This window comes from Dasypus novemcinctus, chromosome 19 (genome assembly GCF_030445035.2).
Source record: "Dasypus novemcinctus isolate mDasNov1 chromosome 19, mDasNov1.1.hap2, whole genome shotgun sequence".
In the NCBI taxonomy this organism is placed as follows: domain Eukaryota; kingdom Metazoa; phylum Chordata; class Mammalia; order Cingulata; family Dasypodidae; genus Dasypus; species Dasypus novemcinctus.
Window position 1 is genome coordinate 75,042,467 of NC_080691.1, and position 27,025 is coordinate 75,069,491.

A 27,025-nucleotide genomic window follows, 5' to 3' on the forward strand; every position below is an offset into this window, starting at 1 on the left:
TTTGGCTGTTTCTGGGGTCCTGGTGAGGCATGCATAACTGCGACCCCTCTGATGACCTCCCAACTCATTTTTGAAGAATCTTAGCCTTATAAACTCATTTGTCTTTGCAATTTCCCCCTTTTAGTGAAAGTCAAAAAGCCAGTTTTAATGCATGATTGTCCATGTAAGCTGAGATATTGTGCTGATCTGAGTTGACCCTTTTATTCAAGGTCTCTTTCTAGCTACATCACCAGTTAGTGATTGGTAGTAATCCCTCATCTCCAGTGAGGCTCATTTCCATGAAAGTCCCATGCTAGGGGGAAGGTAATGGATTTACATGCTGAGTTTGCCTTAGAGAGTGGCCACATTTGAGCATCATGGAAGCTCTCAGGAGGTAACTTTTAGGCACCCTGCAGCTCTAGACCTACTTTGTATTTCAGGCACACAGGCTCATAAGCATAGTCATCAGTATCAAGGGCTCATTATTGGACCATCCTTCCTTGTTGGTCTTTGCTGTTGCACTTGGGGATTATTGCTATTCCATTGAGGAATGTGACAGAGCTCCCCTGAGTAGGAACCAACACTCCCTCAGTTGTCACTGTAACTACTATGAAAATACAGAATATGCATCAGAACATTTTTATGTCCCCTGTATACATGCTCTAGAGAACTCCCTCCCATCCATGTGCCCCCATCAATAACACCCTACACCAGCATTCCTCCCCAGCCATAGATGAACCTCTTTGTGGTCCGAAACTTCTTTGACAGTGAATCCTAATATATTGCCAAATTCAATTAATAGAAAAATGAAGTATAGTGATGGGTTTAAAGATTAGAAATACGCGTATTAAATTTGGAAATACTAAAAGCAAAAATAAATTGGTGCATTAAAAAAATGAAAAATACTATAAAGCTTTGTTTTTAACATTTTGCCTTTCATCACTGTATTGGTGTTGCCGTTTGTACAGTGGAAAGGTACTTTCTTTCATTTCTTCCTCAATGTCTACAGCTTTTCTTCCTTTTTTTGTTTTAATTTTTAATTTTGTCTTCCATGAATTTTAAGATTGCCATAATTATCATATACAATATAGGGGCCTCCCATATATCCAACATCAAATCCTTTTCCCCTTTCCCAACAATGATCTTTTTACATGTTCATGTTACATTTGTTGCAGCTGATGTACAGATTTTGAAACATAGTTTTCAAACATGGTTCCATTTTGGTTTACATTATGGTTTGTATTTTAGACTGTATAAATCCCAAATTTTTAGTTTCCTTATGTTTTACAGTATGGTTTACCTTTTAAAATTACAGAAATTTATACATTTTTGGTTTACATTAACATGTCCTATATCCATTGTTACAGCATAGACCCTTGTAAGAGAACAATGCTACAACATACAATGTGTAATCCCTGGGTAAATGTGGGCTATGAACACCAAGAACTGAAGCCTTATGTGGATCCTTTACTGGATTACCAGGACCCCCACCAGATAGCATTCATGATGTCCTTAAGATACAACCTTGAAGAGGTAAAGAAATCAGTGACTCATGAAAAGCATGATAAAGTTATGGCAACCTATCTGTTCCTGGGCTACAATAGATAAGAACTGGCTTCCACCATGGCCCTGCAGTCCCAGCCCTCACCTGATCAGAAACACAACTCTGCTCCTTTCACATACCACATGGAAGAGCACAGAATGCCTGCCAAGTCCATGCCGCTAATATACAGTGAACCTGCAAATCTCCTTTCTGATTCCTGATCCATAAACATTAAGGAATACAGGGAACTCCAGTGCACTAAGGACCAGAGTTCAGGGTGAAATGCCTGGTGGAACATGGCCAAAATTGATCCCTGTCTCCTGCCAGGCCAAGTTGGGCAAAATCCACCTCTGTCCCTTTGAGGCGCAGTCTCTCCTCCAGCACTAGTCAATCATGTATTATTCCTCTTCTGGAGAGGAGCAGCCTTAGCCAGACCTTCATTCAGAAGGGCAGAGAAAGCCAAAGCATACCAGAGTTGGGAGCATCCAAGATTTCTGCTTCATTTACAGAGTCCCTGTCCATGCCCCCAGTGCACCAGCAGCCTGATGGCCTTGGTGCAGGCCAGCCAGGCCTCCAGGCTGCGCTCCAAGGTGAATCATTGGGAAGACCCCAACCTTGGCTCTGGGACCTCCCCCTCTGCTCACATCAGCTGCAGTGGTGGTGGAGATGCTGAAGAAGCAATTCCCCCCTAGCTCTTCCCAAGGGAAACATAGGGGTCAACATCAAGTTTGGGGAAAGCAGCAGAATTTGCTCTGTCAGAAGAGGCCAACCTTCTCTTCTGGCAACAGCCAGGGCCAGCAAGGGACATTTTGAGGCATTTCATGAAGGTTATTTAAAGTAATACGTGTTTGGGGTGTGCCAGCAGGAAGGAAGACCAGTGGTAGAGGAAATAACAAGGAAGCTCTCAAGAGACCCAGGCAGGCTCACAGAATTATAGATGGGGGAGGAATATCATGAACTCCCTGAGGCCCCAAGAGATGATGCAGGAGATCTGCATGGTGCTTGATGCACTTGGCTGTGAGTGGGACCTGACTGAGTGCTACCAGCTGCTTTTCGTGAGCAGCACATCAGTCAGGAGGACTTACTTCAATGGAGGATGGAGGTGTCCAGACTGGCATAGTGGGTGTCCATGAAGTGCAAGTAAAAAGAATATCGGGGGTTTTGGGAAGAGGATGTGACTCAACCACTTGGGCCCCACCTACAACATGTGAAGTGCCGGTAGCCTCCTAAGAGAAGGGAGAAGATGCCACCTCCCACTGCAACAGAGTTAGACATGTCCTCCCACCACAGCAGAGATAAATGGCATTGCAACAGAACTAGATGCCACCACAGCAAATCTGGACACTACTTCCCACTGCAACAGAGCTAGATGCTGCCACAAACAAGCTAGATGCTGCTCCCACCACAATGAGCAGAGACCACATGCCCACAGATGCCGCAGCCTGTGGGAAACCAATGTGGCTCATTCTAATGGGCACTCCCCTCATGTGGGAGGTCCAGGTTTGGTTCCTGGTGCCTCCTAGAAGGGTGAGAGAAAAATGAGCAGACAGATGAACAAACCACCTGGGGGATGGGGGATAAATAAAGTAAAATATTAAAAGTAAATAAATCTTTTTAAAAAGGTTATCTGGAACCTTGAGGGCCTAAAAAATATTGCTACTAAACTCACAAAACTGCTTCAGCTTTAGGCAGCTCCCAGGAGCAGACTGTTCAACCACCGGAGTCTACAGACCGTCACTGCCAGATAGCCTCTCCATAAACCACCTGGGTGGAAATCCATGATCCCCTGCATCATTCTTTCCCTCTCCTGTCCTCTCAGCCTGGTTTTGACCAGCGACTATCATCTTGACTCCCACATGTCTCCTCGAAGCCTCTTAAAGCAGAAGATCTGTTGTTAGTTTAGTGGTAATGGTTTTGTAGGCTGTGAAAGTGCTTGAATCCTGCTCATTGGAACCCTACTGAGACCCCACCATGGAATCAACATACCTCCATCCTGCCCTATGCAAGACCTCCAGCCCATTGTGACCCATGTCTGAGGATCTTTTATTTGTGTTCAGGTCCCACTTATGGTTTGTGTTTAGCATGTACCAATCACCTATGTCATCTCTGGGCTCCATGAAGGTCTTGGACTTCATCCTCCATGATAAGTCTGGTAAGGTTACCTTGGCTTCCTGAGAATTACCTCCCCTAGTTATTTCTTTTGAGGTTCATTGAGGTACCTTCTGGCAACCTGGACACACATATAACTGCATTTAACATTGGAGAAGTTCCCTTTGGTCCTTGGTGGCCCCAGCTGTTGCTAGAGCAAGAGGCTCAGGCTCCACTGCAGGGAAAATTTTCCTGGCCTCCTACCTGTGGGAGCTGCCATAGGAGAATAGAACTCTCTTTGAACTTAGCCTGGGGAAAAAATGGTTCTTTTTTGAATTCCATTCCTGGTACTGATATTGTAGGGAGGTCGGGTCATTGGGCCAGGATGCAGGACTTACAGGTCACAGTCTCCCCACTTTGTCTCTATGGGGTCCATTCTAGGGAACCTGATGGGCTGCTGTGAACTGTGTTGTGTGCTGTCTTTGATTCCTGGTGCTTGTGGTTGTGTCTGGGAGATGACAGCAAAATCAGAAATCAGTATCTATAAACCTACAATGAATAGTCCAGAAAGCAAGTTAATAAAGCAATTTCATATACGATATGAATTGAAAGAATCAAGTCTTAGGAATAAATTTTACAAAGGAAATGAAATATTTGCATTCTAGATACTACAAAATATTCTTGAATAAAATTAAGGACCTAAATAAATGTAAGGGCAAAGTGTGATCAAGGATAGGAAACTTTGTACTGTATGATATCTTTATTACCCAAAGAAATGTTATGGTTTCAATACAATCTCTATCAAAATTCCAAAAGCCTTTTTTAGGAGTTGGAAAATCAGATCTTCAAATTTATTTGAAATTGCAGAAGGTTCTGAGTAGCCAAGACAATTTGCCAAAGAAGAATCAAGTTGGAGGACTAACAATTCTGTATTCCAAAAGTTACTATAAATCTACACTAATCCAAACAGTGTTGTATTGGCCTATGGACACATGTATAGGCCAAAGGAGTAGAACTGATGATTTAGAAATAAGCCCATAGACTATTGGGTAATGATTATTTCAAAAGTGTGTCAGGTCCACTCAATGGGTAGGAACAGTCTCTTTTGGAAATTGTTATTGGACAACTGTATTTCCGATATAAAAATGAAGATGGAGCCTGACTTTATGCCATGAACAAAAATTTACTCATAATGAATCATTGACCAAAATATATGGCCTACATTCATAAAATTCTTACAGAAAAATGTAGGAATAAACCTTAATGCCCTTATATTTAGTAATGGATGTGGTATCAAAAGCACAAGCAACAAAAGGAAAACACAATAAATGGAATGAGGAATAACACACCAATTCCCTCAGGGAATTGCAGCCTCAACACCAGCACAAATCAAAGCAGGAAGTCCTGAGTGCTGGTGACACCAGCCTTAGCCTCCTAGAATGGCAAAGACTTCCGATCCCAGGTGCTGCTCTCACTAAACTTTCCATGGAGGACATAGAAAAGAGGGTACAAGGAACCTGAAAAGATGATGTGTGAGATGTGCAGGTGCTGGACACAAAGAGCTGTAAAGTGGACCTAAACAACAGTTTCACACTGTTGAGATTGATGGGCATGCCAGGCTGGATGACTTCAGGCAGTGGAGGATGAAGGTAGGCAACAACTGTGGTGGGGTCTCAGTGGGGTTTGCCTTCAGATTATATCCTCACCTACAAGGCCTTCAAAAGGATTTCCTCCTAAATACCAAGTGGCTTCAACTTCCAAAGTTGAATGAAACTGCCTGGGACACCAGAGAAGCTCGAACTCCGTGGTGGCCATTTCCCCCAAATACAGGGCTGCAGAAACTGCCCTGTTGTGTTTCTTCTGGGGCACTGCTCCTGCTCCGCTCCTGCCTTTCCCCAACGTTTTTTCTGTTTCTAGGAATGTGGAGTTGATTCTAGAGAAATAAAGATAATTCAAATGATACCAGAGGCTGTGTATTCAAAGCTGTCTATAGCAAGGTGTGAGTAGCCATCTCGTTTTTGGCAGAGACCCCAAAGTAGGCAAGACCAGGGGAAAACTTCATAGTGAACAGTACAATGGCTCAGGTGTGTTCCATTGGAGGTTGTTGACAGTGAAACTGGAGGGTGTCTACATAAAAGGCATCTTATGTGATTATTGAGGTATGTATTTCTCTTCCCCTGTAGGTCTTTATTTGGAAGAGTGGATGACAGCAGGATGGCAAAACAGAAGCTGGTTGTCATAAACCAAATTCCTCTCCTCCTGGGCCTGATGCTTATAGAGATTTTGGGTCTTTCCCATCTTTTCATGCCCAGATGTCCCCTCTCCCACCCTGTCCCCTACAGATGTGCATGATATTGGAGGAGAGGAAGGGGTAATATGGCTCTCCCACAAAACAGGTTGCACAGAATTTCCTCTAAACTAAAAAATACCTATATAACAAAAATCAAATTACATGGGCTATTTTTTTTCCCATTTCCATGTGGAAAGTAGAGACTTGATCTTTGTGGTTTGCTGAAAGACTGACTCAGGCTGAACACTTTCAGATCTGGAAGTGTGGTACCCTTTTAGCCCTTCCAAGACTCACATAGGCTTCTACCTTCTCTTTCCTCCCCCTTCAAACAAATCATCAAGGCAGCTTGTCCCTGACCTCAGGACCCTGGAACCCATGCCTGGGTATCTGTAGACTTGATCTGGTACGGCTCTAAGCATAAAAGACTCGCAGCTGCTCTAGGATGCAGAAGTGAAGTTAAGGGGCTCTGACCACTCTCCACTCGGAAACCTATGCTCTGCCCTCTTCCCCACAGCTGGGCATGTTTTTCCCCAAGCTGCTGTGCAGGAGATTTGTCCTCCAAAGAACCTCTGCCATCACCTCCCACAGTTCTCCAAGATAGAAATAAGGGCTGACCTAGGCTGGGGATGATCAGAGGGCTGATGGGCTCCCCCAGGCCATCAAGAAGCTGCTTTGGCTGCTCCTCTCCTTGTTGATGGGTCACTGAGACTTCTATCTTTTTGGAGAGCCATTGCCTGAAAGAATCTACCCTGCCTCTCCTCTTCCCCAGGGGATGCCCTTGGCTGTGGTTAATCCAGCTTGTGACACACAGTGACTTCCTCCCACCCCATTCCATCCCCCCTCTCCCATCTCTAATCCATACTCAATTCCTCCAGACTGTGGACCCTGGAATGGAGTTGTCTTCTGCCCCTCTATATCAAGAGGGGGCTCAGATTCCACATGGATGATAGATACAATTCTCCTGCTTGCAGTTGTAGGCACTCTTGGCTCCCTGGTGTGGTGGTTGACCTTCTTCACCTCCCTGTTAGCTGACTGGGGTAAGTCCAATGAACCAGTGGGTAAGATTTGCAAGTCTACTGAGGCTCAGGGCCTGGCTGTCACATGGACAGTCCAGAGATTCAGGTCTCCTGAGTATCATTAACCCCAGCGCCAACCACAGGTCTGGTTAAAGTAACAGAAGAGGCATGTGTAGAAAGGTCATATCTGAGTCCAAGTCCATCACACTCAGGACACAAACTCCAAAGTAGGGCCACCTGACATGGCACTGAACTCCAGAGCTATGTGCCATGACTGTAGAAGCTGTGGGTCTCTGTAGCCCTCAGGAGAACCAGTACCAAGGCTTCTATCTACTTTGGCTATCTCTAGGACCCTTCTGAGTTGTGTGTAAGCATTACCCCTCTGATTACCTCCCGACTCTTTTGGAGACTTGTAGCCATGTGAACTCATTTGTCTTTTCCATTTCCCCCTTTTATTCAAGGTCAGAAAGCAGTTTTTAACACCTGATATTACATGTAGGCTGAGATATTTTCCTGGTCTGAGTTGACCCTTTTATTCAAGGTCTTTTTGTAGTTACATCATTAGCTGGTGCTTGGTAGTTATCCCTTGGCACCAGGGAGGCTCATCCTTGGGAGTCATGGCCCACACTAGGGGGAAGGTAATGCATTTACATGCTGAGTATGGCTTAGAGATTGGCTAAATTTGAGCAACATGGAGGCTCTCAGGAGGTAACTCTTAGGCACCCTGCAGCCCTAGGCCTAGTTCATATTGCAGGTGCACAGGCTCGTATTCGCAGCCATCAGTATCAAGGGATCATTGTTGGACCATTCATCTTTATTGGTCTTTGCCATTGCACTTGGGGGATTGTTGCTATTCCTTTGGGGAATGTGATAGTGCTCCCCTGGCTAGGAACTCAGCATTCCCTCAGTTGTCATTTTTAATGGAAACCACTATGAAAATATCCAGATATTTTTATGTACCCTGTATACATGCCCTGGAGAACTCCCTCCCAACCATGTGCCCCTGTCAATAACACCCCATGCCCATGTTCCTCCCCTGCCATTGTTGAACCTCTCTGTGGTCTGAAACTTCTTTAAAAATGAAGCCTATATATTGCCAGGTTCCATTAATAGTAAAGTGGAATATAGTGATGGGTTAAAGGTTAGATATAGAATACATACCAATTTAGAAAAATTCAATAAAGTAAAAATAAATTGAGATATCAAAAAATGAAAAAAATGAAAAAGCTTTGTTTTTGATGGTTTTGTCTTTCATCACTGCTATAGCTGTTGCCCTGTATTTACAGTGGCAAGGCAGTTTCTTCCATTTATTCCTCAGTATCTGCATCCTTTCTTTTTTGTTTTGCTTTCTACTTATTAAGTTTGTCTGCCTAAAAGTTTTAGATCACAGAAATTCACATATGCAGTATATGGTATTCCCACATACCCAACATCAAACCCTTTGTCCCTTCCCCAGCAATGTTCTTTTTACATGTTCATATTATGTTTGCTACATCTGATGTACAGATATTGAAACAATAGCTACCAAACATGGTTCCATTTGGGTTTACATTATGGTTTATATTTTAGACTATACAGTTTTCTAAATTTTTAATTATTTTATGTTTTACATTATGGTCTATATTTTAGCCTATAGACTTATATACATTTGTGGTGTCATTTAACATGTCCTATATCCATCATTGCACGATCTTGTGGAACACTTCCATTGCCCCACATTTACACTGATTCCATCTATTCAATACCCGTTTCCCCCTTCCCTCAGGACCCACAGTGACAATTAATCTTCATTACCTGAAGGGCCATATTCAGAGATACTCGCAACAGTGTTGAGAGCTTGACATACTCGAGTGTCCTAACCCATTGGGAGCCACCAGTCCTCTCAAGAGAAACAATTCCCTCTGTTTGAGAACATCAGTCTTCCTCAGGATGTGGGTATACCTTCACTGTCATTGTATGAGTCTCCACCCTAGTATTGAAGTCTCAAGTTTTAAAAAAAATTAAGTCAAGACATTTTTCTTTTAGAATTCAATGTTGAATGTAGACTTCATGATTTGTAAACAGTGTTGATGAGAGCATTGTTAATTCTGTGTGTTCCATGTGTATGAATGTGTGATATGTGCATGTGCATGCACAATTTTGTAGTTGTGGGTTGAAAATTTTGGATGCTGTGATTGGAATCTTTTATAAACAACAGTAATGTGACTTTCATGGAGCTCAAGGAGGAGTCATCCATTTTCTACTTGTGTATATGAACAAGGCAGTAAATTTTGCCTAAACAGGCAATCTAGAAACTTTAAGTAGTCTGTTTGATCATGATGTGTATTGAACTAATATATGCAGAAACTAGTGATATACATAAAATATTTTTACACCTGCTAAGCTTTAAGATTTCAAGAAAAGTCAAAGTTGTAATTTTTATGTATTTTTGCTTTAAAATTTTTTCATAGAACAGAGGAAAGAAAGGGAGAAAGCACAGTCCGTCACTAGGATTTTCATTGTTCCTTCCTATTAGTTCTTAAGAGACTTGATGCAAACTAAAGATTTTAATCATCCAGCATAAGTGACTTTATGGTTTTGTTTAGACTCATTTCCAAATATGAAAGGAACAGAAGAAAATAAAATAGCAGTTTCTTCTATAAAGGAATATTGCTGCTCATCTGAAAGTGATTTTTATGACTAATCAGCAGTGCCTGCTCTATTCTTGTCTACAATGTCTAGAGTAATCAGTGTTGTATTTTTTGATAGGCTGTTGGGTAATAATTAAACTGATGCAGAGCAATTTCAACATTACTATACACTCAAATCCATGGTCTCAAAATGAGATGTGAACAAATGTAGCATCAAAACCATAAATTTTTTAATAAGATTGATATGTGTTGTGATATATAGCCAAAATTATTTATAGGCATAAGTTTCATTTCCTATTTTAATTTTAGGGGGATTACTGTTTGGCAAAGTTATTCAATTTAAAAATTATTTTTTCTTATTGTCAGTTATGCCATAATGAACACAGCAAGCTAATATCTTGTATTCTAAGATATTTCGCAAACCTAGTAACCAGTAAAACTCTTACAAGGTCATGGATTGTTTTCATGTAGTCATTCAAGAATCAATTATTTTCCTAATGTAACTGTAGTTTCCTGTTATAAAATAATCTGTCAACCATCAAAAGAAGTTTGCATATATGTGTCAAAAACTAAATAAATAAATGTATAATATTTTATCATTCCTACCAGTAATGTAAGTGAGCAGAAAACAAAAGATAAGGAATCGGAATTTTACTATTAAATCTCAGAAAGATCATGACTATAGATCCAGTGATATTTTCAGTAACACCAATATAGAATATGAAGGCATAGTATTTAATACATTAAATTATTTTGTTCTCAGTTTAAACATAGTGTTGTTTTAAACCACACATAAAACATTTTCTTAATGCTATGATGCTATCACAGAATGTATTTCATGTATATTTCTGAACTAGTGGTATTTCACATATTGTGATAATCAGGAGGCAAGAAGTTACCTAGTGCCACAGTCCCTGGAATCTGAGTGTACTCTTCTTGAAAGAGAAGGGGAAGTGAGGTTGGCATGAACTGTGCTCGGTGAAATCATGGTGGCTGGTATTAATTACAGGGTACAAGTAATGATAACAAGAATGCTTCTGCTGTCAAGATGTCTTTGGAAAACAATAAGGTGATTTCAGATTACCTTGGAAAAGGGAACCTGAACTAATGATTTTTTTCCTGTTTTAAGGTCTGCTCAGCGTTTAGTTTCAATGTGTCCCAAATGCACCTAGATCTTCTTTTAATGCCCACCATAATGGAAATCACATGTGTCCTCTGTTCCCACTAAATGTGGGTTCCATGAAGGCTCAGGCCATAACATTCTTGTTAATGTATGTCCCTGGAACTAAGCACACCATTCAGGTCCAATTAAAATTATTTATTGACTGATATGAGTTAATATAGTCATCATAACATCGCCAGGAAAATACATGTTTCACTGTTTCGTAAGTGAGGGGCTGCGCAATAAATAGTACTTAACCTATTAAAAACTGTGCAGATATTTGACAGCCTGGCTTTTGGAAGCATAAAGGCCTCATACACGCTCCTTTACCTGGCTGTGGCCTTTTTATAAGGTATGTAATCAGCAATGAATTAGGAATTGTGGGACCTGGGTCCTGGTCCTGGTGGTCTCATTAAGCACATGGGTGATATTGGTCAAGATGCCTGATTGGGACTATTGACTGAATGTCATTGCTTTGACAGTACCACAAAATGAGTTGGCTTATACAAGGGGAATTTATTGTCTCATTTTTGGGGTGGCTAGTAGGCATGATTTTTCCTGGGGTTGTAAATATTCAGGTATTTGTTTGGGAGAAGCCTTGAGGTTCTTTGTTTTCTCATCACATGGTGATGTTTTCATCTTTCTCTTTTGAGTTCCCCCTGACTTTAAGCTTCTGCCACCTCCTTGTGGCTTTCTCTGACTCCAGCTTCTCATTTCTTTCTCTTTATAAGCCTCCTAGCAATGTTGATTGAGGCCCAGTCTCATTCAGTTGGCCACACTTTAATTAAAAATAATATCTTCCAGAGATCCTCTTTAAAATGAGTCCATACCCATAGGAATATGTATTAATATTAACACCAAATCTAAAATGAGGCTCATAATATAATCTACATAACTAAGACTTTAGTGGAAAAATTACACTGATACTGTTATCTAGACATGTCATTTACAAATGGCCTACAGCTTTTACCCTTTAAGCAAGGGTTTTCCAAATATTAACAATAGAATATTTGCTGAAATTGCTCACAGCCAGCATCCATTTCCACTAAGGAAAATGGAGGATGTCAGGAGGGAAAAAAATCAAATGCACTGGGAAGTAGATGTGGCTCAACCCCTTGGTCCCCCATCTACCACAAGGGAGGCCCCACGTTTGGGTCCCAGTGCCCCCTATAGAAGATGAGCCGATGCCACCTCCTGCCCCAATGAGCTTAGATGCTATCCTCTGCTGCAATTGTCTTAGATGCCACCTCCCTTCACAGTGAGGTAGACTCTGCTTCTACCATAACAGGCAGATGCCACAAGTCATTAGATGCCACAGCCCAAAGGGAGTGGATGTGGCTCAGACTGTTAGGCACTTCCTTCTCATGTGGGAGGTCACACCTCCTGGAGATGGTGAGCAAACAATGAGCAGACAAACAAAATGATTATTTGGGGGAGGAGGATAAATAAAAGTAAAATAAATAAAATAAATATTTAAAAACGTGAATCTCTTTTGTCTGGTCCCAATCAGTTGTTAAGTGCAGAATTATCAGATGATCTGGTGATCCCTCTAATAGGCATATACCCAACAGTATTGAAAGCAGGGACTCAGATACCTGAACACTGATGATTTCACAATTGCCAGAAGATGGTAGCAACCCGTGTCCATCAATCAGATAATGGATAAACAAAATGTGACATATACATATACACAATGCAGGGTGCTAATAATAGGATGGTATGTTGGGATAAAATTACACTGTAGTGTAAACTATGCAGTATTGTTAATACTACAATTATAATTCTCTTTCATCAACTGTGTTGAAGTACTACACTATTGGAGTATTAGTAATAGAGGGGGTATAAGGGAAACTTGTATTTGTTACAACACTTTCTGTAAACCTACAACTATTCTAATTTTAAAAATTAAATTAATGTAGCCTCCAAAAATCTTATTCCCAATTCCGTGTCACCTAGATTTTCCCATATATTTTCCTGCAGAGTGTTTATTTGTTTTCATTCTTTATTTAGTTTTATGATCCATTTCAGTTCATTTTTGTGCAGAATTTAGGTATATAATGCATTAATCTGTTGTGATTAATTTAGGTAATCTGTGATCTTTTCTCCATTCTTCAGGTCATGCAAGAGTTCATAACACAAATATATTTTGTTTTTATCAGTGTTCACTCTAAAGGTGTTGTATTTTTTCTGCTATCCTTTAATCTCTATTAGCCTCTGTACATCAGTCTGTCCTCAAACTCATTTACCTTAAAGTAGGGAAATGATTCCAGTGGGTGACCTCCCATGCACATTACTATTCTTGGCCTCATTCTGATTGCACCTATTTAGGGCCTGCACCCATCAATGTTGTCAGGAGAGTTTGATCCTCTAAATAACAGGAAAATCATGGTCCACCATTTAGTCAAACCAGACAATGAATAAAGGATAGAATGGACACTGGGGGTAGGGGGTGGGGTGGGAACAGGACTGTTAAGGGATATAATGTCACAGATGAAAGAAACAAAGAGATTGAATCTACAAGAGATTGAAACTACAAAAAAAATAATATATTAAAGCATTAAACCAAAGAAAACAGTTTATATGCCTTCGATTTCATTGAAAAGTCAAAAGACCTTTTGACTTTTCAAATGCAGTGGCATCTCCACATGAAGAAGGTAACACCTGGTTTCTCACTGTAAAAATTCCTCGAACCAATTACCCTGATGAATGAAAAAATTCTCTATTTTTAAATTAGTAGAACTAAAATAGCTGCCATGCAGGATGAGTCAAAAGAAATGACAATATCTCTGTTTAATTTTATACAGAAACATACAATTCACACATTTACCTGGTGGTTAACTTCCTTTATAACTAGTTGGTGAAAGGCCAAGGGGCAGAGCAAGCTGAGCAAGTCCCAGCAGCTGAACCCACCCTTCCCCTTACCAGTTCCCAAGCAGAGCACAACTAGATTTTAAATAACCCCCTGGGTGGGTGTCGCACCACCTTAGTTACCTTCATTCTTCAGGTGACAGCAGCCAGAGGCATAGTCAGAGCCTCAGTGCACCTCATCCGTCCATGGTCTGATCAGCTGCCACCACCTTTCACCTCCAGGCTTGCACCATCTCCTCCTCCCCTCCCCATCCTCAGCTCAGCCACCTGGGTGGAAGGGAGCCTGAAACCGGGTGTGTGCACACTTGTAAGCCTGTGTGTGTGTGGGGGTGTTGGATCTGCTCCCCTGCCCGGGGCAAGACCCTCTCCCGGGATCTCATCACACATCGAGTCCCTCATCTTCCACCACCAGGTCGCCAGGATTTCTGTTAATTTTTCTCTGAATATTTAGTACAATTCACCAGTGAAGCCAACTTATCGTGGACTTTTATTTGTTGGGAATTTGTTTTAATTATGGAGTGAATCTCTTTATTCATTAAAGATCTGTTGATAGATTTTCTATTCTTGTGTTTACCTGGGGAGTATGTGTAGATCACTTAACACAATGCCAAAGCAAAGAATACACACATTAGAAGCCTTTGGGGTGTGATGCTGCTAACCGTGGGCACATCTTAGCAGAAAACTTTGTTGAACTTTATAAAGTAGCTCCTTCTAGTAGTCACTGTCAGACTGACTTATTGGGAATGTATGTGTTGGCCTTTTTATTTGGTATGGAGTATTAAATTGAATGGATGTATAGAAACTGACCAGTTATGATGAAAATACGAATAGGGCCATAAAGATGAAAAAGTTCTAATATGAGGCAGCATGGATGAACCTTGAAGACATTATGTTGAGTCAAATATGTCAGGTAAAAAGTACAAATAGTGTATGATCATACCTTTTTTGAAACAATTAGAATATCTCTGAATATGGCTAACAGGAAAATTTTAACTTGTACCTACGGTAGTAAAAGGATAAAATATTTTTAAAATCCATGACTGAACTACATACACACAGTGAATCCTATGTTAAACCATAGTTAATAGTATAATTATAGAAATTGCCATCATTAATTGTAACAATTATATTAAGACAAAGTGTTAATAATAGGGTGGTATGTGGGAATGCTGCATTTTATGCATGATGGTGTTGTAACCCACAATTTTTCTAAAAAAGTATATATTTGTTGAGAGCAAGATTACATGTATGAAGATACTTTCAGTCTGTTTTTTAACACTTCATTCAGCAAAAGTCCATCAAGTAGCTTGTATTAGTATTTTGTTACCAAATAGCAACTTACCACAAATGTAATGGTGTTAAAAAATACCCATTTGTCATGCAGCATATCATAGGCCAGAAATCTAGGTTAGCTCAGGATCTCCTCTGCTAAGGATATTACCAGGCAGAAATCAGAGTGTCCGAAGGACTGCATTCTTCCCTGAAGGTTCTACGGAGAGTCCACTTCTAACCTTAGTCAGGACTTGGCATAATTTGTTTGTTTCTATATGCTGTCCACATCTACCTCCATCTTCAAAGCAGCAGTGGCAGGTGGAGTCCTTCCTAAGCTTCCAACCTCTGCATTTGCAGGCTCATGTTACTACAGTGGGCCTCATCTCTTCTTTAGATTTTTAGAGCAAACAAAGCTACACCAGCCTGCGGCAGTTTGACAGCTGCCCCATGCCAGCTGACTGTCCTTTGCCTCATGCCTTCCATTTCACAGCTCACCAAGTATATAATACATGTGTCTATGACACCACCATGACCTATATCCCAACTGTCATTCTTGGGAAGCCTCAAAATCTTTCTTCTGCATGTAGGGTCTTTCTCAGCCCATATCTCCCAACCTGAAGGGACCTAGCCCTGTGTGTCACTCCCTACGTATTGAGAGCTTGTTTGAAGGTTCTAGCAGGGGAGCACAACTACTTATATACCCTTGACCAAAGAACGATCCTCCTCTAGCCAGAAAGGTCGTCCTCTTCGACTGAGCGTGCAGCTTCGGGAGGGATGTACATGGAGCAGTGACAGAGGAAGGGGACACCTGTCTAGCCAGCCAGATCAGCGGAATCAACCCTGGTGATCAATGGGGTGACAGAAGTCACAGCCAGATCATCCTCACATCCATTCTCCCTACTTCTTAAACCATCTCACTGGCTTCCTGACTTCTTCTTCCCAGATGGTTCCTCTCCTGCTTTGTTCCCTTGCCCCTGCTTCCTGTCTCCAACATGTTTGCAGACTCCAGCTGGGACCGCACTCCATACTCTTCTCCCTCTTCCTTGAAGAGGTCATGGGGTCCAGTGGAGATCACTCCACCCACTTGTAAAGGAGCCCACTGACAGGATGGCCCAGTGGAGCCAGGGGTAGGTAAGGATAGGGGAGACATCTTTTTGCTGTAAACCATGACACAAAAAGCCAGTTGAAGCTTTGCCTACATATTTTATGGGTCCAGTATACTCACTAGGGCTCAAACAGAGTCCTAGGAACTGATAGCTTCTGAGGTTCTGCAGGTTAAAGGGAAACCTAAATAATCATGCTTGTAGCATGCTTTGCATCTTTCACAGCCTATTTTTGAGCTATTTCCCTGGAGCAAAAGTCCTTCTTAAATGCTATGTGTACTTTCTATATTCCTTGCAGAGAGAAATCCAAAGAGTTGTCACCCTGTCTTTGGAGTCCAATTCTGAAGTCCATCAACAGTGCACCCTCAGGATTTTAGGTGAGGAAAAAATTACTGTGATGTAAAACGGGTGGGTGGGCAGATGCAGTCTTATGGCCCTCCCAGTGCAAGCTCAGAGCAATGTTCAGAATTGCTTAACTCATGTTAAACCTTTATATGGAGCCCAAGGGTGGTGCTCAAACTCAACAATGTTTTATGGGGAAGAAAGGAAAAATAAAATGAGAGGAACATAAATTGTCACTGTGGGAATGTGTGTGTGTGAGAGGGAAACAGGGAACCCAAGTGGATGTTACGGATGAAGTCACAGGTCACAGATACTTCAGCGCAGTGTGCTGAAATTATCACTGGCTTTGGAATGCACCTATTAGGAAGTTTTGGATGTGTAGTTACATCACAAGGACACATGTCAAACTGCGAACCATTACAGAATATAGGTGTTTGTTCTATAGCTTGTTCTATAGCTATTTTTGTGTGATCTTTTTAACTTTTCTACATTTAAAAATGAAATGGGAGCATAACTGTGTGTGGGATACAGATGTAGATAAAAATGGTATGTGTTCATATGTGTAGCTGATGGTCTAAAGATGAGGCATGGGGTGAGACCCAGAGACCCTCACAGAGAGGACAAAGAGAAGTGCTCTGGGGCATGATCTAACCAGGATGACAGTAAGGGTAGGACAGTGAAGCAGGTAAGTGTAGATTTATAATAGTATAAATGTCCCACTGTAAAGCACTTTCCTGCATTGTACAAATTTTATTTTGTAAGAGAATTGTTATCATTCAGTTCTAACCATGTAATTTCATTTATAACCCAGGAGTTATTTACCAGGGTGTTATTTAAATCCTAAAATATGCAGAGATTTTTGTTCTTTTTGCTTATGACTTATAAATTAATTGTGTTTAGACTAGAGAACATGATCCACATAATATATATTTTAAAAATTTGTTAAGGATTTCTTTATGGGCCAGTACATGAGAGTTTAGGTGTTTTGTTTGGTAAATTTTCTGTGAATACATACCAAAAAATGTATAGTCTTTCCTTACAGGACACAAAACTCTATTTGTGTGTGGAAAAGATTTTCAATGTGTTCTAATTTTCTAGATATTTACTAATGTGTTTCCTTGATCTATCAATTATTGGAAATTTTTGTTAAAAACAACACCTATCTTGTTTTCCCTGTCATTCTATCAGTTTTTAGTTTTTAAAATACAGTCATAAATGTTTAAAATTGCTATTATTACTGAAGAATTGAACTTTTATCGTGTCATGCTGGAATACCAGGGAGAAAAATAAATTTTAAAAAGTAGTGAATTTCATCTTAAAATATATATTTCATTTTGCACAATACATATAAAATGTTATCATTTCAACATTCTTTGTATATCATTCAATGTACATTTGGAAGACATAGTATGAATAAAAGAATGTAAAATTCCCATTAATAAACTTGCTATGCTGACTGCTGCTGCAATGATAGTATTTTAGACATTGTGTTTCAAATATTTCAGGAAGAATAAAATTTATTTTGGCTATATCAGGTCAAATAAATTTCACCTCTGTCCTTTTACTTTTTGAACATGGCTTCTATAATATTTACAATGGCTTCTGTGACTCACATTTTATTTCACTTGGACAGCACTCCTCTAGATCATCTTCTTGTGGCATAAAGGAGATGCTCACAGAATGTCAGGGCCTCTCCCAGTGAGAGAGAAGCTTCCTGGTCAGGCTCCACTGGCCAAGTCAGGGGCAGCAATTAAATAATGATCTACTACTCCTCGACCTAAATTGCACCCCAGGAGCCTATGCTGAAGCACGCAAAGTTGCCAATAGAGAGGGGTCTCCTGAGGCATGGGATAGAGACACTTTTTATTAGGCCAGTGGAGGGACCTCCAAGTGGAGTAGTGGAGAAGCCTGCTAGGCAGCCAAGCTGGATCACTGACAAAGGATAGCCTTGACTTCCACAGAACCAATCAAAACAGTGGTCCTAACCATATGCTAGACACAGTGAGGAGGACACAGCACCTCACTGCAAAGGTTCAGCCAGAGAGACTCACTGTGACACCCCAGGAAAGAGTGGCAGACAGGCCCCCTACACCTAGGATGTGACTGACCTTCAAAAGGGCCAAGTGAGGCAAAGGAACTGACTCTGCCTCAAGGAGACCAAAGGCAATGGTGCTTTTGAATTGGGCTCCCCTGTGAGGAAGGACATCCTAAGGCAAATAGTGATCCCTCATGGGGCATGAAGACTGGATGGTGGCAATGCATCAGTGTTATTTTCTTGATGTGGATGGCAGTTCTGAGGTTACGCCAGCAAATGTCCTAGTATGTAGAAAATACATAGTAAGGTATTGAAGCTGGTGTGGCATTGGTCCTAAACTTACTCTCAAATGCTCATGGAAAATGTTCTCTCTTCTGTACCTGAAACCTTTCTAAAGTTTGATTTAAAAAAGTCAATTCTGCACAATTCTGAGTATACCGAGAGCCATTGATTTTATACTCTGGAAGGACTTTATGTTGTGGGAATACAACTATTTTAATTTTTTAAATCCAAAATAAACTTCCCACAGGCCAGGAATAACATTTCATTTGACAAGCAGTGCACTTCACTTTGGGATAAATGGCACCTCTGTCATGGGGTGCTTGACACCCCTTGTTGCCTCCTGGAAAGAACCTGTGAATTTGTTCCAGACCCTCACAGGCTCTGTACCTCAACCACCTCCATTACCCCAGTTTATGCCTCTCCATGATCTGTTCATCAGGCTACAGGCACTCCCTTCTGGTTCACACATGCAGCCGCAAGGCTGGGAACATATCTAATCCAGCAGAGGCCTCATCTCCCACACACAAGCATGCTGGCCCTCTCCACCTCCTCCTGCCTTCTGCATCAACCCTCCATCTGGATGATTCAGAGAGCATTAGCAGGAGGGTAGAAAGGATTGCTTCAACCCCTTTATTCCTCAAAGTATACTTCTTAATTATAATTATATGAAAAATATGCTTTTATTAAAATAAAAAGCAAATGTAAGCCAAGGGGGATGGATGTCTCTCAAGCATTTGTGTGTCTTCTTCCCACTTGGGAGGTTCTGGGTTTGAACCCTGGTGCATCCTAAAAGACAAAAGCAAACTACAAGAAAATAAATGAAAACAAAACAAAAAAACAAAAAAACTCAGGGGAGTCAATGTGGCACAGTGGTTGAGGGCTGGCTTCTCACATAAAAGGTCCAGTTTCAATCCGCCCCCAGGCCAAGTACCTCAAAAAAGTAAGCCAGGACAACATTCTCTATTTTTCATGTCTCACTTAAAACATTTCAGCCAATTTTAGGGAAACAAGGTGATATGGGCCTTGCTGGTTAAAATGTCAATAGAGTTTCCAGTGGAAAAAAGTGACAAGAATTCTGTTACAGGTGAAGGGAACATGCTTGCAGCAAGTGCTGGGAAAAGGCAGAGAGGGCTCCAGGATTTGTGGTGGGGATCAACTCCACCGCAGTCACCAAGGAAAAGCTAGGTGGATGCTCTGAGCCTTCAGCAAACGGGACTCAGGCTCCCCACAAAGTAAGGTTTTCGGTTCAAACAGCTATGAGGCATGGGGGTGACCACCCTGATGCAGGTGAGGCAAGTGACTGTATTCCAAATCCCTGACATCCAGGTCAAGATTAAAGATCCATACCTCTTAACCAACCCCAAAGAAGAGGATACAGCTTTATCATGAACAGGTGCAGAGAGAGGTGTACCTGGCAGCCAAGCACACAAAGCGTGTAGCTGGGACAACTCTAGATCAGAGGAACAAACACTGTGACAACAGGGTGAGAAGGAAGGGAGCACCTCATTCACTATGAGGGATGTTTTCTGTTTAGGCATAAAATACATAGAATTGCCTCTTGTTTAGTTTGATAGGAGGTGTCTTATTTTCTTCATCATTTTACAACCTGCATGAATTATCTTCTTGTCTAACTTGTATCATACCATTCCTGAAATGGAAAAAAGAAGAATTCAAGTTCAAAATACCACTCAGAAAACAGCAAAGAATCCTAGATTTCTGTCAAATGAGATAAAAAAGACAATTCTCAAGTTCATTAGAAAATACTGAGCCTGGTTCTTGGATTACATAAATAATTTTTTGAAACTTCAAGAACATACCAATAAATGATCCTTGATTTGAACTTGAATGAAAACATTTCCAGTTAAGGGTTGGCCAAGATTTGTAATTTCTTTGTGAATCTAATGGACCCAATGTATAGGAGAAAAAGCAGGATTTCACCTGGTCCCTTCCCTTCTCCAGCCATTGTGACTCACTTGGGAGAAACTCAGACATAAAATGAAGAGGATGAACAATTGTTTTCTTGTCATTAAGACTGAGGTATGAGCTGAAAAATGGGGCACATTGTCATCCTCTCCTTTCTGATATTTCTACAGAATAGAATTTGAAATGTTTGTCAAAAGGTAGATATTTTTATTCTAGTAGAAAGACTTTCCCTAAAATAAGGAGAACCTCATTGAACTTTAAATTGTATTAAGAGTAAATTACATTATACCTTTGTCTTCTTTTATAGTCATCTTTCTTGGCACACACTTGTCACCTGAGAACTATGAGTCATGATGGAGAATGACCATGATGGGTGTTTTTATTTTTGTCCTTGTAAAATGCCACAATGAGGGAAGCGGATGTGGCTCAAGTGATTGGGCTCCCATCTACCATATGGTAGGCCCTGTGTTTGATTCCCAGGGTCTCTTGGTGAAGGCAAGCTGTCCCATGCCATAGAGAGCTGATGGCCTATGCCTCAGAGGGCTGATGCAGTAAGATGATGCAATGAGGGGGAGATGCAGAGGAGAGATGGAATGAACACACAGTGAATGGACACAGAGAGCAGACAGCAAGCACAAAAACAACAAGGGGAAGAGAGAAAAAATTTTAAAAGCCACAATGAATTATGTATGTATTTGGTGTCCTTATCCTATCACTTTCCCATAGTGTCACTGCTCTCAGTGTGCCACAGAATCTCCCCACATCAGAGTGGCCATGACACATGATGGGGTGGATGCACTCCTGTAGAAGAGTTGTGGGTGTATGTTCTGCCTGGCACTCTGACTCTTGCTATGCCTGGTTCTCCTGAGCACATGCTTCATCTCTCCTACCCACTATCAGTCTGCCACATGATGTCTCTGGAGTCAGGAATACCTTCCAGGCCATACCTACAATAAATAAATAGGAAAGTCAAAATTTTCCTAAAGGTAACAGAACTATAGAAAGAAGCATAATGCCTTTCTCTCTACTCTAGAATACAGAATGATTTCTACTGTTAGCAACACCATACTGTGCTAAACAGTGGACTTAGAAAAACTATAAAGGTGGGTGAAATATTTTAAAGCAGCTTGAAGGCATTAAATAAACCAAGGCAGCTTGGATCTGTGGGCCCACTTTCGTATAAATGAGAAATTCACAAGAACAAGCCTAGTCAAGCACATGCAAGATAGCCTATGCCCCCCAGCCAACAGCTAATGAATCACAGAACAGAATCACCTAGCTAAGACACAGTTGACTGCAGACACAAGAGGGCACCCAGCCAAGACCACAACCATGCAGCTGAGTTCTCGTAAAATATCAACCACCGCAATCATGAGCCCTCATTATTTAAGCCATAAAGTTTTCAAGGTGGCTTGTTATGTGTCAGTAGTTAACTGATACATAGTAGTCCAATAAAGAAAATGTCCAATATATTCAAAACATGTTTGTCAGTAAATTTTCATATTTTTAAAGTTATTTGAATGAGTTTTTATATATCTGTGTTTGTTGATACTATGAATGGCATTCTTTATTACATATTAAATGTTTTAACTGTTATGGCTAGAATATCACTGCAACCTCTAGCAATAAAATAAAACAAAACAAACAAACAACAGTGTTCTTTCACCAATATGATGGCCTCATGCTAAGACATTTAAAGAAAACATTATAAGAAAGCTTAAGCAGTCCTATCATAAATTTTCATGACTAAGAACTTACTAAATAACTTACACTGTATTAATTAAGCCACATGACATGGATAAATATCAGATAGGCTTTTTTTAATGCAGTAATTCCCAGACACCATACATTAAGTAGAAGATATTTAGTTTTCCAAAAACACAAAATTTCCGATGTAGTTGCATACAATCTACATGTCACAAGAGAAATAGTACTAAGATGACAGAATAATTCTGGTGCCCTGTTGGACTGAGGGTTACCTGGAACTCAAATGATAAAATGGATGATAAAATCCTGGGTAAAAATGAAGCATCTGTTTCACATATTGGGAGTGCGATAACCCAGACAGAAAGAATCCCACATATCCACACATACAAGGTCCTTGTAAACACTTGACATTTACATCTGGAGCTGGCAGAGGAATTACTTTAGGAGTTGCTGAATGATTGTAAAATAGATCTCATTTTAAGCTGACAATTAAAAATGAAAGTAAAAAAATAAATAGTGTAAAATAATTTAGGTATCATTCCTTTTTTTTAAAAGATTTTTTAAAATTTATTTCTCTCCCCTTCCCCGCCCCCTCCGCCCACAGTTGTCCATTCTCTGTGTACATTTGCTGTGTGTTCGTCTGTGTCCACTAGTATTGTTGTCAGCAGCACCCGGAATCTGTGTCGCGTTTTGTTGCGTCATCTTGCTGCTTTAGCTCTCCGTGTGTGCGGTGCCATTCCTGGGCAGACTGTACTTTTTTTGCATTGGGCGGCTCTCCTTACAGGGCGCACTCCTTGCATGTGGGGCTCCCCTATGTAGGGGACACCCTTGCATGGCATGGCACTCCTTGTGTGCATCAGTACTGTGCATGGGCCAGCTCATCATATGGGTCAGGAGGCCCTGGGTTTGAACCTTGCACCTCCACTGAGCCAAATCTGCTTCCGATGGGTATCATTTCATTAGGGACCTCCAGTTTCACAGCACTGATTTATCAGTTTGATGTTTCTTAATATTTTATGCTCAAGCAAGACCTGGTATTAAAGCATAAATGAGATTGAGCCTCTGCACCCATGAAGTTCAACTGAAGGAAAGCCCACACATAGGATCAGTCACAAACATGCCTGAAAATGCCTTGGTATCCCTTAAAACAACAATATGGCATATCATTTACCAATTGCTTTCAACATATATTGCAGTTGGACTTAGTTAAGTCTGACACAGTATGAGAACTGAGAGCCAGACACAGAGCATTCCAAAGCTTTCATTTAGGGAATCCAGGATGACTCGTGTGTTTTGGAAGTCTGAATAAACAATTCCAGAACTGCCAACCTGTCTCTGATGTCATGCATGTGTGCACTACTGCCTCAGCTTTTCTGCAACCTGTGAGATATACCATAAACAAAGGAAGTTTGGGTCACTGGAAAGAGGCATCCTTCATGATAAATACAAATGTCCCCACTTTGTTGTAATTGCTGTGAATTGTGTGTGACATGTAATGGGGTACGAGGAACAAAAGACAAAAGTTTATTAGGTGAGAATTCTAGCCAAACATCATCCCCTGAAGATGGTGATCTCTTTCAGTGATCATGACAGAAACTTCACTTATCCCACACTGGCAAAAGCCATGAATTTAAACACATCTGCTTCTTTTCTGTGGGGAAGAATATCTAATTTCCTTCATTACCAATGGATCTCCCAATAAGTTCAGAGCTCTCTTTTGGGCCTTTAAGTGGACTTGACACATGGCAGTAATAACCTGAGCATAAATGAGACTAACCTTTTTCACAGAGGGAATCACCTACAGTCTGGTTCACAAGTCTATTTCTTAAGAGTCGGATTAAACTGGGAACACTCTTCTAAAGCTGATGAAGTTTGAGTGGTAAAGGCAGATAAATTCAAATTCTAGACAAGAGGAAGGCTATTATTTTTTTGACTAAAGGCCTGATAGAAAATAATGTAGACTTTGCTGGCTATACACAGTGAACCTCTGCGGCATACTCTTTCTTTTTGTTTAACAAGTCTTTAAAAATACATGAATATCCTTAGCTTGTGGTTTGTTAAAAAGAAAAAGAGGGTGATAACAGGAGCCTGTGATTCAGGGAGAGACTTGGTGAGTCCCTAAAAGGGAAAATGAAAGGCCTGTTGTCTTCATTCCCTTGCTTCTTCCTAAAAGCTAACGTGCACTATGTCAAACCTCATGTTAAAATGACAAGATCTGATGATCTAGGAACTTCTGTGTGAAATCCTGACACTAGCCTGCTTGAATCCAGCTGGCTCCAATTATCTTTTGCCTTCTTTCCAGGATGATACTAGGTGAACGCTTTCTGAGTTAGGCTCCTTTTCTTATTTCCCTGTAAGGCATTCAAGGTAATGAGAGCAATGGAGCAGCTAAATTCTCATCCCAGACTGGCAACATATTCACCTTGTTTTTAAGGAAAAATAAAGGTATGAGACAAAAATCTTCTTCCAGAGACATTTGTCACTCTGGATTTTCTTACAAGTCCCCACGTAAGGTGTTGTCCTAGTAAAGAAAAATAATAAGCCCAGACCTAAAGCAGTCAATGTTCCTGGTTTATTTTTGTTACTAATCACTCAGTTTCCTAAGGAGAAGAGCAGGCACATACTTGAGTTTCTCCCCAGCCCTGTGAGGATGAAATATCTGGCTGCTGCTCTCCACCTTTCACTTCCCTCTCTCATCTTCATAATGATATTTCACCTTCTCTGGAATTTTTCTTCTTTTCCTTTTCTTTGGGACTTTCTTGCTCATGGTCTGACTTCTCATTGTAGTACCTGGAGTCGTGACTGGAACCCCAGATTTCTGTCACTTCACTTTAAACTTGAGGGTGAACCTCCATGGCTTCTCCAAAGGCATCTCTGCATACTCTGAATTCCCAAACTGACAGTGGATGTCACTGCTCTATTCTCGGGCTGGAGTCAGGGGAAGTAATGACATCCACAGGCCTGGCACCCAGGTCTAAGAACATGATGCATCCTCTACTTGGTGCCATCCCCTAGGCTTCCTTACCCAAGCGACATCCCACACACAGACCTCCCTTGCCCCACATCCCAGATGACTGTACCTGCCAAGGCTTTAGGAATCCCAGGTGACATGGGGACCCAAGACATGATGCACAAAGTGGTGGAATGTGGTACCTGCACCAAAACGGCATGTGCTAGGGATGACCTGATCCCATCACCCAGAATGCCACAGGGCTGGCGATCAAAGTGTGCAAAGGAGTCTCACCCAGTGGGGTTGTGGTGCCCTGGTTCAAGCGAGTTCACATTAGGGCAGCACCAGCATGGGCCTCTTGCTTTGGTCATTAAGGGTAGCAGCCTCAGTGAATGGGAATTAGAAAGGTTGCACCAGGATGGGGGCTGGACCCCAGACGAAGGCAAAAGGCAGGAGTTGTACACTTGACAGAGGTCAGGACATAGCTGACCTTTTCTGGGTCCTCAGTCTCAGGTTTAGGGCTGAGGCTTGAGCCTGTGGCTGTTAGTCCTTAAAAACAACATGGAGACAGGACAAGTGAGTTCAGGCTGAGGATAGGAGTGGGACTAAACAAACAGAAACCAGAGGCTCCTGTGTCACCTGGAGGCAAGAAGAGGAAATGGTGAGTACAATGGAATGGGACACCTAAGCCCAGTGTGAACCTGGAAAGGAGACAGGCCTGTCCTGGGCATCATGCCCAATAGCTCCTTTTCAACCAAGCCTGGTGAGTCTGTCCTTTGCCTGCCTCACCACTGGAGGACAAAGCTTCCTGATCCACCTCAGGAAGCTATAGTCACCCTTTCCCAGTCCAGCAGGACCCTTCCCTATCCCCAGATTAGCTCAAGTCTTTCATTCTCCTGGTTCCTTGTCACTTGTGCAAAAAGTCACAGTCCTGAATTTCTCTTCAGATTTCCCTTTTTCTCTTCTAAGGACAGCTGCTGACTCCTAGCAGTCCCCAGTGCTCCATGGATGGGGATGTGGGAGACAGGTTCAGTGCCAGGGGCATGGATCTAAGCCTTCAGCCTCAGCAAAAGATGGTGGAAGTGGCTGGAAATACTGCCCATTTGGCTGGATGTTGGGGCTGAGGGTGCAGGGTGGCTCCTGAGAGAAAATCAACAAAACCAAACCAGGTCCTTCCTTTAGGCTTCTTCTTACAGGAGGATTCCTGGGACTACTGAGAGGCACACCCCTAGGAGGAAGGGTGGGCCTTTAGGAGGCTTCCAGCGCCCCTGCTCTGGCCAAGGGGAGCTGAACCATGACCCCAAAAACATACCTCCAACCCATACAGACACCTATAGAATTTGTTCTTACCCTGGGGTAGCATCTCATCCCAGTCAGAAGTGTAAACAGGACTCCCAGTTTGTGAGGGCACACTCTGCTAAAACATGCACTCCAGGTAGGTCGAGGAGCCCTGCAAGATAGCCAGGAAGGTGGGGGCTGAAACAGAAGAAGGGTGATGCATATTGAATGGCAAAAACAAACCATCAGGCCATGTGGGCCACTGGGCCCCTTGGAGTACCTCAGACCTCACCAAATATCCATGAGGTCCTGAGTCTGCCTGCATTCCTCACCCCCCCACCTCATATCCATTTGCTCCTACACCTGCCCATGTTCTTCTCAGCCAGTTGCTTTCTGATTTCTCTGAAATTCTTCTAAAAAGTTTTTACTTCTTTTAAATTCTTGGTTCATTGAATAGTTCCCCACTCCAAACACTGTCAACTGAGAAGATAACAAGTCAGGGAGATGAAGAGGAGAAACAGGGATGTTTGATCCTTAAGGTCAAACTTTTCTATGTG

The 27,025-nt window shown here is 41.6% G+C and overlaps 1 protein-coding gene across 4 annotated transcripts in view; it reads left to right on the forward strand.

Annotated features, from left to right (window-relative positions):
* Positions 1–27,025, forward strand: part of LOC101411669 (zinc finger protein 596-like) — a 159,957-nt gene that overhangs the window by 43,736 nt on the left and 89,196 nt on the right. For all 4 annotated transcript variants that reach the window (XM_071209972.1, XM_058281948.1, XM_071209973.1 and 1 more), the window contains exon 2: positions 16,250–16,328. The gene's annotated coding sequence lies outside the window, so the exon portion shown is untranslated. The remainder of the gene's footprint in view (positions 1–16,249; positions 16,329–27,025) is intronic.